Here is a 10846-nt window from a genome sequence, read left to right as displayed (position 1 = left end):
GAAACTACAGAAAATCCTAGTAAAATTATCAAAATTGATAAAAAATACACAAAATTCATTGAAATGCAAAAAAAAAAAAAATGTGGAGGGGTGAGGGTACTTACATGTTCGCCTGGATGTATGAAAATCATTCAATTCCTGCAACGGTAGGATTGACGACTGGTTGTGCATACTATCTGTGCTCTGTGGGATTGAGTCCCACAGGATAACCCGTTGGTCCACATGTGGTTAGGCACTGCATGTCATAAAAATGAAAGATCAGTGTTCAAAGATTTGTGTGTGAGGATGACTGTCATCTAGGACACCGAAACAGTGATAATATACCTGGATCCAATATGCACCACCAATATGAGAAATCAGTGCTCAGGATCTTTTCTAAAAACGGAACACCGAGACATCTGGTACTGTAAGGGACACTGTCTCTGTCTTTTATTTCAACCATCCTGTGTGTTGTGGGAGAAGGAATGATTACCATGTTATATCCAGTTTTCTGTGAGAGCCAGTGCATCAAAACATGCTAATTTAAGTTTAGCACCTACATGCTGGTCGGAGTGGCCGTGCGGCTCTAGGCGCTACAGTCTGGAACCGAGCGACCGCTACGGTCGCAGGTTCGAATCCTGCCTCGGGCATGGATGTGTGTGATGTCCTTAGGTTAGTTAGGTTTAATTAGTTCTAAGTTCTAGGCGACTGATGACCTCAGAAGTTAAGTCGCATAGTGCTCAGAGCCATTTGAACAATTTTTGAGCACCTACACAAACCTCAGAGTCATGGTGGAAAAGCAAAACGTATGGCGGTGTACAAAGTTGTAGCCATACGCTGCTTGGATGTGTTACAGCTGATAAACAATGTATCAGATTGGTTATCGAAGAACTACACAGGAACCCTGTCTTGTGACTGATAGTCTATGGGATATAGTCCTCCTACAATACAGGCGACAAATCTTTATAGTGGTCTGCGCAAGCGACTTTGGTCAGTGGGCACCTGCTCCAATGGGCCAATACCTGTATATTTAGTAGGATCGCCACATATGCTCTATGTCAACATGTAGACAGAATTTGTTTTCGATATATCAGAAGAGAGGGATGAGGTAACATTTTATCGAATTCTCTACCAGGCGATGTTAGCAAAGCATTTCTTGTAGTTTTTCTCTGTTGGGTGTTTCAAAAACAATGAGGAAAGAGTGAGTGAGTGAGAGTGAGGGAGTGAGAGAGAGAGAGAGAGAGAGAGAGAGAGAGAGAGAGACTGTCAGGGAAGCCTCTGACACCATAAAACTGCCGTATTTCTAACATAGTAATCACAGGATTGAAATAAAGGAGGTCAGAACATGTACAGATATTTATAGACCGACCCTTGATATCAGTGAATCATCAGGCTTATACTTATGAATTTCTTTGTGCAGTCCATGTATACTCTGAATGATTTTGAATTTCCTCCTGTACTTTAGCGTGCTATTTTTGTCGTTGTGATATCTCTATTTGTCAGCCACCTAACTAATGGAACAGTGCTGTTGGAATGTGACGGGATTTCAGGAGAATTGGCAGGGTTCTATAACTTGGTGGGGGACATCTCCTAATTGTGGAACTCATTTGGATTCAAATGCTACATGTCACAGACTGGAAGATTCGTGAGGATACGGTAAGTAAGCTATAGTCTGATGAAGGGGAAGTTGAGAGATGAGCCAAATACCACATCTTCTAATTGTTTCGGGTGAATATATTACAACATGAAGTGACTGCAATTAGAAAATTAGAAGCTAATATGAAGATTTTTACCAAGAGACAATCAACAGCAGAAGTTCCATCTTTTGTTTTCTCGACAAATAAGACACAACATTCTTCCTTGAGGTTTGTGTCCCTATAAATGGATGGAGTGCCATCTTAATAGGCAGGCTAAATTTACATTTACATCTATACGCTTACTTCGTAAACCATCGTATGGTTTGTAGTGGAGGGTGCCCTGTACCAGAGCTATCATCCACTTTTCTACTCTAAGTACAGACATAGTGAGGGAAAAAGAGTATTTATATGCCACCTTATGAGTGCTAATTTCTCGTATCTTATGTTCATGATCTTTATACAAAACGTGTTTTGGCGGCAATAGAATCTTTCTGCGGTCAGCTTCAAATGTCGATTCTCAATAGTCCTCCCTTAAGGGATTCCCACTTGAGCTACCTGATGAGTGTAATATGACAGCTAGGAAAACACTCTCACTGTTCAAAATGACTCTGATGATCAGTTTAATACATTAGCCTAGCAATTTGATCTAAATGACGTGCCACTGGGTGGGGGAAAATTGTGTCCAGTCATAAGAACTATATAGATTATGGGGGAAACTAATATTTTCAGAGCCACTGTTGTCAGGAGGAGGTATTTCCGATTCTTCGATAACTGTCGAATGTCACTAGTTTGGGGCCGCAGTCGTAATATTTAATTGTTCAAATGGCTCTGAGCACTATGGGACTTAACATCTGTGGTCATCAGTCCCCTAGAACTTAGAACTACTTAAACCTAACTAACCTAAGGACATCACACACATCCATGCCCGAGGCAGGATTCGAACCTGCGACCGTAGCAGTCGCGCGGTTCCAGACTGAGCGCCTAGAACCGCTAGACCACCGCGGCCGGCCTTTAATTGTAATAACACTGATAAGCACGTGATTGGTTTCCTAGGACGACTCTACATGCGGTCCAGGTGCATGGCGGAGGCAGCTGGTGACTGGAACGAATGGGTATCTGCGGCTCAAGGCTGTCGTGAGCGGCGGGTACAAAGAAAAGTTCCAGCTGGCAGCGGCACTCGCAGAGCCCCCTGGAGAGCTGAATAATGAACTAGTCAATATGCTTGTTGAGCTTCAACAGATGCGGATGCGTTTGATGAGTGAGAAGATCAATATGACTGGCGTTTGCACTGGACGATTATTCCCTCCATGTAAATTGATTGGTTTAATGGTTGGTGACAGTCTCACTGACCTATGAGCGTTCGGTACAGTGGGCATGTGGATGCTGAAAGATGGGCGTGCAGTTGCCAGCATGGCTGGTATAGATGCAGGTCTCTCCCGGCCGGCGCGACCATGGCTACCCAGCAGTTGGTGGATGGTGCACACTTCTTGATCATGAGTGTGTGTGTGATTGGAAGGAATCAACTAGTGATGTATGATTTCTGGCTGGGGCAATGCATGTAGACATCAGTACATGAGTGCATAGGATGTGTGACTACTTCAGTGATCTCCAGAATCTAACTGTGACAACAACTACTCATATGGAATGGAATGTGGTTTAAGTGTGTTGAGTTTACTGCTTCTCAAAACAGTCCAACGGACTCCGCCTTTCAGCAGAAAGGTGCAAGTGGTATTCCTTTCTTGTTACTGTCCTATCCAAAATAGCCAACCAATCAATATTTCCAGAAGGGGGCAGTGTCCACCAAGGAAAACTGTCCCACACAAAAGGTTATAGATTTAATTGATTAGTCAATCAAACTGATAGAGTGGGAGGGACTATTCGAATAACTTGGGCCTGATTGTGTGCTTCTATCAGTGAGGGTGAGGGAGGGAGGGAGGGTTGGAGGTTTCCAGAGGTGTTAGGAGGGAGGGGGTGAGGGGTGAGGGGTGGGACATCCTCTGGTGGTGGCACTGTGCACTAGCTCTGTCGATCCCTGCATGTGAAGGTGAGCACACACACGAAAATTTTCCAACAAAACAAGACCTATAATCCGCTGCAGTATAATTATGTAATTGGGACATGTAGTTGCTAGATGTGAGCTTTTCCCACCAAATAAAGAGACACACTCTTGTAAACTGAGTTTTATAAATAAGCAATATATTCTTTGCTACGTACTTGAGATTGATTTGAATTTCCTGTCATGAGATGCTTCCTCTCCTACACAGAATGAATCCTTCTTCTGCCAATTTCCAGATGGGGGAGCAGAGGGCTGGGGGGATTTCCCAGAGGGGGAGGGGTTAATTAATTTATGGATTTAATTAATTATTCAATTAATTAGATATCAGAGGTGTGTTTGTATTGGCAAGAGTTCTTCTGAGAGGATGGGAGGTGAAGGGGGAGTGGGAGGGTTGGGGGTGGGTTTCTCAGGACAAGTTGTCCACAGCAGATCGTAAATCAATTAACAGAACAATAGGTTAAGGGAAAGGGGGTCATAAATCAATCAAGTTTGCCTCTGTAAGTATGCAACCTACACTATCAAAATATGCCAGCACTCCTGTTACCCTATTACTCCTGTCCTCCGCAGACTGATTAATTCAGAGTACACTTCAATATATTTTTGAGATTGATTTTAATTTTGTGTCATGGGATCCTTCCTCTCCAGCAAAGACTGCGTCTTTGTCCTGCCAATTTCTTATGGAGAATTGGGGATGAAGGAGGTGATTTGTAGGAAGGTGGGACATCCTTTTGTGGTGGCATTATGCACTAGCTCAGTCGATCCCTGCACGTCAAGAGAAGTACACGTACAAAAATTTTCCAACAAGACAGCACCTCCAATCTGCTGTAGTGTAATTAAATAATTAGATCATGTAGGCACTGGACAGGATAGTACTTGCACCTTCTACACCAACAGCTCTGCTCAGACTGAGCAATTCCCCCTCCTCCAAAATTTTTTTCTAGATAGGGAGGGGGAAGTGGGGGAGGGTAGGGATGAGATGTGAGATTTAACAGAAGGTGGAGTGATTATTTCATCAATTTAATTAATTAGTGGATATCAAAAGTGTGCTTTATTGGTGAGGGGAGGGGAGGGTTAGGGATTTCCCAGAGGGTTGGGGGAGGTAGAGGAAGAGGGGTGGGGGTTTCTCAGAAGGATGAATTATTCGCAGAGGGTCAGAGATCAACCCCAGTGGCTCATAAATCAGCTAACAGAACACCAGGTTAAGGGGAGGAGCAGTCAAGTTAGCCCCTCAATGTATGCTTGCCACTGAATGTATGCAACTCGCACAAGCACAACACTCCACAACGAAGGTTACCCTACTACTTACAAAATTCCATATTCTCTTAGAAAAACTCAAGTTTTATGGAATTATTGGCTTTACACACAGCTGATTTGAATCATACTTGACAAACAGAATGCAAGAGGTTGTGGTAAGTCAGACAGTGTCAGAAAGGTAGGAAATTTTGGTGACTGTGGCAAAAATCACAAAGGGAGTCCCACAGGGTTCAAGTATGGGTCCACTCCTATTCGTCGTACATGTCAATGACCTTCTACTTAACATTCAACAAGTGCTTTTTGCAAACGATACTAGTGTTTTAATAAATACTATTAGAGAAAAAGCAACAGAAGAGTCAATAAATGATATTTTCCAAGGCATTATTAAGTCGTTCTTTGAAAATGAACTCCCCAAAATTTTGAAAAAACACACTACATTCTGTTGCACACAACAATAGTCATACCAACAATCGATGTAGCACCTGAACAGGAGTCGCAAAATAGGGTAGAATGCTCCAAATTTTTGGGTGTACATATTGATGAACTGGAAGAAGCATATTACTGAGCTTCTCTAGCAATTAAGTTCAACTATTTTTGATCTTTGTATAATTGCTAATCTTTGAAACTAACAGATCAACCTCCTGACATATTCTGTCTGTTTCCATTCAATAATGTGGTATGGAATAATTTTCTGGAGTAACTCATTACTTATAAGGAAAATACTGATTGCAAAAAAGCGAGCAGTAGACATAATATGTGGTGTTCACTCACGGACGTCATGTAGGTACCTCTTGAAAGAGCTAGGCATTTTAACTGCGTCGTCACAATACACATTTTCGCTAATGAAATTCGTCGTAAATAACTAATCACAGTTTGAGAAGAAAAGTGATGTACATACCTACGACACTAGAGGGAAACGTGATTTTTATTACCCACTGTTAAAGCTGTCACTGGCTCAGAGAGGAGTTCAAAATGTAGCAATAAAAATGTTTGGTCATTTGCCCCATAAAATGTCTGTCAGGTAGCGAAGCAAGATCTAAATCTAAAGACAACTCCTTTTATTCCTTTAAGTGTAGTTGCCTGAGTACGAATAAAATTATAATGTCCTCATTAATGTTAACCTAATCATTTGTATATATCCTATAAACTGAATCATTCCACAACATTTAGATGAAAGACTCGTTCAGATGATCTATGGAACATGTAACTAATAAATTCCCTTTTCTGGAAAATCATTTGAGCATATGCAGTCGATCTTAGAGGATCTTAAGACATCAGCAAGGATGGGTGGTTGGACTGACAGTCAGTTGTTGCGGGTGGCAAGACTGTTACTTTTGGGAGAAGCGGAAAAGTAGGTGAGGTGTGCGGAGGCATTAAAGCAACCTTTTAACAGTTGGAGAAGAGAATTTTGCAAAGATACAAAACACAGAATTGCGCGAGGTATTTTCGTAAGCAGTTTAGCACTATTGTGAAGAGGCACGGGAAAATTGGAAGATTTCGCGGACAAGATAAGGAAATGCAGTGAACACACAAACGCGTTGGGGCAGAGTGATTCAGCAAACGCTGTGTTATTGCAAGAAGCCGAGCAGAGGACGCTCGATGCTTTTCTGAGGGGACTGTCATCGGACATGTCAAGAAGGATGCATACGGGAGCACCAGAGGATTTGTATTTGTGGTGTCACCGCCAGACACCACACTTGCTAGGTGGTAGCCTTTAAATCGGCCGTGGTCCATTAGTATACGTCGGACCCGCGTGTCGCCACTGTCAGTGATCGCAGACCGAGCGCCGCCACACGGCAGGTCTAGAGAGACGTCCTTGCACTCGCCCCAGTTGTACAGCCGACGTTCATAGCAAGGGTTCACTGACAAATACGCTCTCATTTGCCGAGAAGATAGTTAGCATAGCCTTCAGCTACGTCATTTGCTACGACCTAGCAAGGCGCCATTACCAGTTATATTGAGCTTATTATACTTTTGTATCATCAAGAGCGATGTACTCCAATTATGGATTAAAGTTAAGTATTACATCATCTACGTACTTTATTTGCAATTCTCAAGACATTGTCCTGTTCCAGACCTCACGCCAGTCTGCGTGTAATTAAACGCGCGCATTTCGGCCTCCTCTAGCAATACGGTGCTGGCTCTTCTGCCAACACTTCAGTATTCTGCCATGGAATGCGAAGAAACTGACATATCAGCAGGCGTACGAGATGGATGTAGGGTAATTTCTGCAAACACCAAGTGTTACAGGTGTGGACAGAAGGGGCATTTAGGGAGACAGTGTCGCCAGCCACAGGGAAATTCAGGAAATGGAACTTATCAGTGGCAGATATTAGCGGACATTAGTTTTCATACAGGGGCTGCTCGATTTAAATATTTTGTAGAGGTGGTACGGCATGTAAACGAGAGGCTACTGCATGGTCCTAGGGTTAGACTTTTTGTGATAGAACTGACCTTCTGCAATGTACAATAGAACTTAGTGGAACGACAATCCAGCTAGGGCCTGTGTTTAAGTGTCACGATGGGTGTGTAGCATTTTGGACAAACCAGTTAAATTGAGCACAGTTTCACTAAGGTTTGATTCGGGTGATTGTGTCTCAGGTGGCACCAGGTAGTCGCTTTGGATAAATGTCGAGCCTGATATACCTGTGGGTATGTTACGTGTTGTACAGTCTCTGGAGGAGAACGATATATTCCAGCGAGTTGTTTTATTAAGAGAAGAGTTGTACGCATACAAGAGAGGTATGGTGTGAGAGTAGTATCTGTAAATATAGAAGTGAAGTTAAAGAAGATGATGTTGATAGCGAGTTTAGATATTTCGGTTGAGGATGAGTGGTGCACGAGGAGTATGAACCACAGGCAGCCGCGAGTCGTCAGTAAGTCTGCATTACTTAGGAAATTGGAGCATCTGAAGGGAGTATAGGGAGTGAGAGAGAGAGCGGGTTCGTTGGCAGAAACACCTGTGACTCAACATCTGATGCCAACAGGGAACAAACCACCGGTGTATTGGAAACAGTGTCGAATTCCTAGGTATTTTCAGTTAATTGTGGAAGATTTCATTAGGTGACAGGATAACACTACGGAGTAGCAGTCCATGGGGTGCAAGAATCGTGGTCGTACCAAAAAAGTGTATGGATGGTTCTAGACAATACAGGTTCTGCTGTGATTACGATGACCTGAACAGCAAGACATTAACAGATGCTTACAGTATCCCCAGCGTTACTGAGACCATCGATAGCTTGGGACAATGTCGGCACTTCTCGACGGTGGATTTGGGGAGTGGTTACCATCAACTGGAGGGTTTTCCTGGAGACCAGCCGAAGACAGCATTTTCGGTACCATGCGGGCACTATTAATTCAAGAGAACGCCGTTTGGATTCAAAAATGCTGGTCATTGGACGGTGTGTTGAGAGATTTGAAACCACGCCAGTGCCTAGTTTACTTATACGATTGAGAGCGACGGGTTATGATTGAAGTTCGGGTCGCTGAACAACCCCTTATGAATTTTTTGTGGACGTAACCAGATACGTCATTAGTATCAATAATTCAGTTGGCTTATGTGAATCGATAAAAGGTGAGACAACAGATAAACTATAAACTATTTCGACGAGTCTAAAAAAAAAAAAAAAAAGCAAGAACCATAGTAAATGCAACTTGATCTTAAAGGAATGGAAAAGCATGAATTCATCTGGGACAACTGACACCCTGAAATAAAGGATCAGTGCTCTTAGGAGCCTGTCACTAGTAAAGTAATTTAAGAATAATAACTAAGCTTAATAACTGGGCATATTACATGGATCGAAGTAATAAGCTGGGCTCTTAGAAGCACTATATGAACGGATCCATTTCACAGTAAAAAAAAGTACTAATAATTCATACACTGAAGGCTCTCACGACCGGATACCTTAGGTGCTGGTGAATCTTACGGGCAGTATGGTCGTGAACCGTGAAACGTTTTCTTGCTAATGTTTCATTCAGAGCTGCGATGGTCATGTTTTGAATGCTCCTGCTTCCGTTGAGTATTGTCGAGAAATGGGTCGGACGTCAGAGATATATTGACATTAGCTCTACAGAATTGATGGATAAGTTTTATCTTTGACAGACGACTGTTCGACAATTATGTTCTATCTTTGGGAAGGATTACCTCAGCCGATCAGGCCCATTTTCACGGTAGTTAGGCCGCACTCCGACGACCGATCCGTTAGTCGGTAGGACTCAACGGAACCAGGAGCGCCTCTCAAGAGGTCCTTTGAAGCTTTGGACGAAACGTTAGTATAAAAAGAAGTTTCATGGACCGCGACCATACAACCTGGAAGAATCACCAGCAACTAATACTACTAATTACTCCATAAATAATTCTGTGTATATTCATAACAGAAGACCTAGGCTTAACTTATGCATAGCAGAGTAAAACAAAGCTGTGCGTACTGGCACTGAGGGACCATTCGAGACCGACCGACCGCTGTGTTATCCTTTGTCAATGGCGCCATTGGATGTGGTAAGGAGGATCATGGGGTCAGCGCACCGCTCTCCCTTCCGTTGTCGGCTTTCTTGACCTTGAAGCATTTACTTCTCATTAAAGGAGCTTCTCAGTTGGTCTCACAAGGCTGAGTGCACCCCGTACCAGTCCACTCACAACAGAAAAATCCTTGACAGTACTTAGAAACGAACCCGGGTCCTCCATATAGCAGCCAAACATAATCACCACTGAGCTATGGAGGCGGACAGTCTACGCATAGAAAGGAAAATAGATTAAAAATATAATACATCCTGTTCTATTACCGAAAAGAATTACACAATAAATTTCCGAAAGGAACTGAAAATGTATCTCAGAAAAGCTGCTACGGAGTACTTCTTGAATAACATCTATTAAGGGGCCTCACTGTCCGAATAACCAAGTTAACAGATTTGTAACATAGATAACTGATAGCAGGCCCCTTCTGCTTCAGTACAGTAAAAAAGTGCTATGCATCGGGTTGGAAACCTTGTCCCAATGTATACCGCAGTCGATGTTAAACTATTTTTATATTTCTGAGCTCAGCATCACATTCACGGTGAAAGAACTTTTAATATCCTCCGTCTGCGATATTGACTCGGACGGGATAGTAGAGATGTTAGCAGTCTCTGAGTCGAAAACTTTCAGTTGCTCTTCTGCGGGACGCGCAAAATGATTACAATAGGAGAAGTGGGAAGGAAGAGGTGGGATGGGGCGCGGAAGGGATGCGAGGGGAGGAGCCCTGCCGCGTGGGCACAATAAGAAGGCTGTCCGGGCGCCCTGACATTCATTGCAGTGTTTGTGTACGAAGACATCAGTTAGCGACATTCAGATACCTGTATGCAGCCCGGCTCTTGTTTGTTTATGCTACAGATTGTCCTCTTGGAATCTCGACTTGGCTTACGGTAACTTAGTATCTGCTCTGATTACAGTTTGGCTTGCAATTTATTTTATGATATTTCGCAAGCGGCTATAGCTCGAGATGGTAAACTGTTCTGCATAATCCCGCATCTCCGTCCAAACTTGTGTAGCTCTGCTGTATCTTCGGTGTTTACAAACATACAACGCTCCGATATTTGTTTCTGTCGAATACGACATTAAAGAAATGTAAGCCAATACATACGGTAGGGAAAGAGAATGAGTAGAATATACACTACTGGCCATTAAAATTGCTTCACCAAGAAGAAATGCAGATGATAAACGAATATTCATTGGACAAATATATTATACTAGAACTGACATGTCATTACATTTTCACGCAATTTAGGTGCATACATCCTGATACATCAGTACGCAGAACAACCAGCTCTGGCCGTAATAACGGCCTTGATACGCCTGGACATTGAGTCAAACAGAGCTTGGATGGCGTGTACACGTACAGCTGCTCATGCAGCTTCAACACGATACCACAGTTCATCAAGAGTA

This window comes from Schistocerca nitens, chromosome 3 (genome assembly GCF_023898315.1).
Source record: "Schistocerca nitens isolate TAMUIC-IGC-003100 chromosome 3, iqSchNite1.1, whole genome shotgun sequence".
Classification (NCBI taxonomy): domain Eukaryota; kingdom Metazoa; phylum Arthropoda; class Insecta; order Orthoptera; family Acrididae; genus Schistocerca; species Schistocerca nitens.
This window is presented reverse-complemented; position numbering follows the sequence as displayed.